A 2,500-nucleotide genomic window follows, 5' to 3' on the forward strand; every position below is an offset into this window, starting at 1 on the left:
AGCCTGTCCTTCCGCGGGCCTCGGTTCGCGTCTGTTGGGCAGAGCCCCGGTGTCCTGGCTGGCTGCTCGGCGGTATATCTGGAGGAGTCGATTCGCCCCTTTGGGCGCTCGGGCTCCCGGCAAGCGCGCGCGGTTCTTCCTGGATGACGGACCTACCTGGCCCGGCCCCGGACCCGCGCCGCTGTTGGCTCGGGATGCTCTCGGGCGGAATAATCGCTCCCGTCAGCGGCGCTTCAGCTTTGGACAATTTCACGACCCGTCTTGAAACACGGACCAAGGAGTCTAACATGTGCGCGAGTCATTGGGCTGTACGAAACCTAAAGGCGTAATGAAAGTGGAGGTCTCGCCTTGCGCGGGCCGAGGGAGGATGGGGCTTCCCCGCCCTTCACGGGGCGGCGGCCTCCGCACTCCCGGGGCGTCTCGTCCTCATTGCGAGGTGAGGCGCACCTAGAGCGTACACGTTGGGACCCGAAAGATGGTGAACTATGCCTGGCCAGGACGAAGTCAGGGGAAACCCTGATGGAGGTCCGTAGCGATTCTGACGTGCAAATCGATCGTCGGAGCTGGGTATAGGGGCGAAAGACTAATCGAACCATCTAGTAGCTGGTTCCCTCCGAAGTTTCCCTCAGGATAGCTGGTGCTCGTACGAGTCTCATCCGGTAAAGCGAATGATTAGAGGCCTTGGGGCCGAAACGACCTCAACCTATTCTCAAACTTTAAATGGGTGAGATCTCCGGCTTGCTTGATATGCTGAAGCCGCGAGCAAACGACTCGGATCGGAGTGCCAAGTGGGCCACTTTTGGTAAGCAGAACTGGCGCTGTGGGATGAACCAAACGCCGAGTTAAGGCGCCCGAATCGACGCTCATGGGAAACCATGAAAGGCGTTGGTTGCTTAAGACAGCAGGACGGTGGCCATGGAAGTCGGAATCCGCTAAGGAGTGTGTAACAACTCACCTGCCGAAGCAACTAGCCCTGAAAATGGATGGCGCTGAAGCGTCGTGCCTATACTCGGCCGTCAGTCTGGCAGTCATGGCCGGTCCTCGCGGCCGGCCGCGAAGCCCTGACGAGTAGGAGGGTCGCGGCGGTGGGCGCAGAAGGGTCTGGGCGTGAGCCTGCCTGGAGCCGCCGTCGGTGCAGATCTTGGTGGTAGTAGCAAATACTCCAGCGAGGCCCTGGAGGGCTGACGCGGAGAAGGGTTTCGTGTGAACAGCCGTTGCACACGAGTCAGTCGATCCTAAGCCCTAGGAGAAATCCGATGTTGATGGGGGCCGTCATAGCATGATGCACTTTGTGCTGGCCCCCGTTGGGCGAAAGGGAATCCGGTTCCTATTCCGGAACCCGGCAGCGGAACCGATACAAGTCGGGCCCCTCTTTTAGAGATGCTCGTCGGGGTAACCCAAAAGGACCCGGAGACGCCGTCGGGAGATCGGGGAAGAGTTTTCTTTTCTGCATGAGCGTTCGAGTTCCCTGGAATCCTCTAGCAGGGAGATAGGGTTTGGAACGCGAAGAGCACCGCAGTTGCGGCGGTGTCCCGATCTTCCCCTCGGACCTTGAAAATCCGGGAGAGGGCCACGTGGAGGTGTCGCGCCGGTTCGTACCCATATCCGCAGCAGGTCTCCAAGGTGAAGAGCCTCTAGTCGATAGAATAATGTAGGTAAGGGAAGTCGGCAAATTGGATCCGTAACTTCGGGATAAGGATTGGCTCTGAGGATCGGGGCGTGTCGGGCTTGGTCGGGAAGTGGGTCAGCGCTAACGTGCCGGGCCTGGGCGAGGTGAGTGCCGTAGGGGTGCCGGTAAGTGCGGGCGTTTAGCGCGGGCGTGGTCTGCTCTCGCCGTTGGTTGGCCTCGTGCTGGCCGGCGGTGCAGGATGCGCGCGCCTGCGCGGCGTTCGCGCCCCGGTGCTTCAACCTGCGTGCAGGATCCGAGCTCGGTCCCGTGCCTTGGCCTCCCACGGATCTTCCTTGCTGCGAGGCCGCGTCCGCCTTAGCGTGCTCCTCCGGGGGCGCGCGGGTGCGCGGATTCTCTTCGGCCGCCATTCAACGATCAACTCAGAACTGGCACGGACTGGGGGAATCCGACTGTCTAATTAAAACAAAGCATTGCGATGGCCCTAGCGGGTGTTGACGCAATGTGATTTCTGCCCAGTGCTCTGAATGTCAACGTGAAGAAATTCAAGCAAGCGCGGGTAAACGGCGGGAGTAACTATTGCTATAAACAAGGCAATGTTGTTGGTGGACACATCTACAGCCAAGTACGTTGCGGGGATAATGGTTGACATCGCTGGGGCTTTCGACAACCTATGGTGGCCGGCACTGTTCGACAGCCTAAGGAAGTTGGAATGTCCTGGGCCCCTGTACCGGTGCCTGCTAGACTACTGCCGTAACCGGCGGGCGGTTTTGCGGTGCCCGGGGCGGGCGGTTGAGAAGTCGATCACCAAGGGATGCCCACAGGGCTCGGTCTGCGGTCCCATATTCTGGGATGTAGGCCTCGAGCCTGTGT

General features: G+C 60.2%; 1 pseudogene; it reads left to right on the forward strand.

The window, feature by feature from the left end:
- The window catches only part of LOC126317061 (large subunit ribosomal RNA), a 6,101-nt pseudogene that overhangs the window by 665 nt on the left and 2,936 nt on the right, over window positions 1-2,500 (forward strand).

This window comes from Schistocerca gregaria, unplaced genomic scaffold (assembly GCF_023897955.1).
Source record: "Schistocerca gregaria isolate iqSchGreg1 unplaced genomic scaffold, iqSchGreg1.2 ptg000616l, whole genome shotgun sequence".
NCBI classification, from domain to species: Eukaryota; Metazoa; Arthropoda; class Insecta; order Orthoptera; family Acrididae; genus Schistocerca; species Schistocerca gregaria.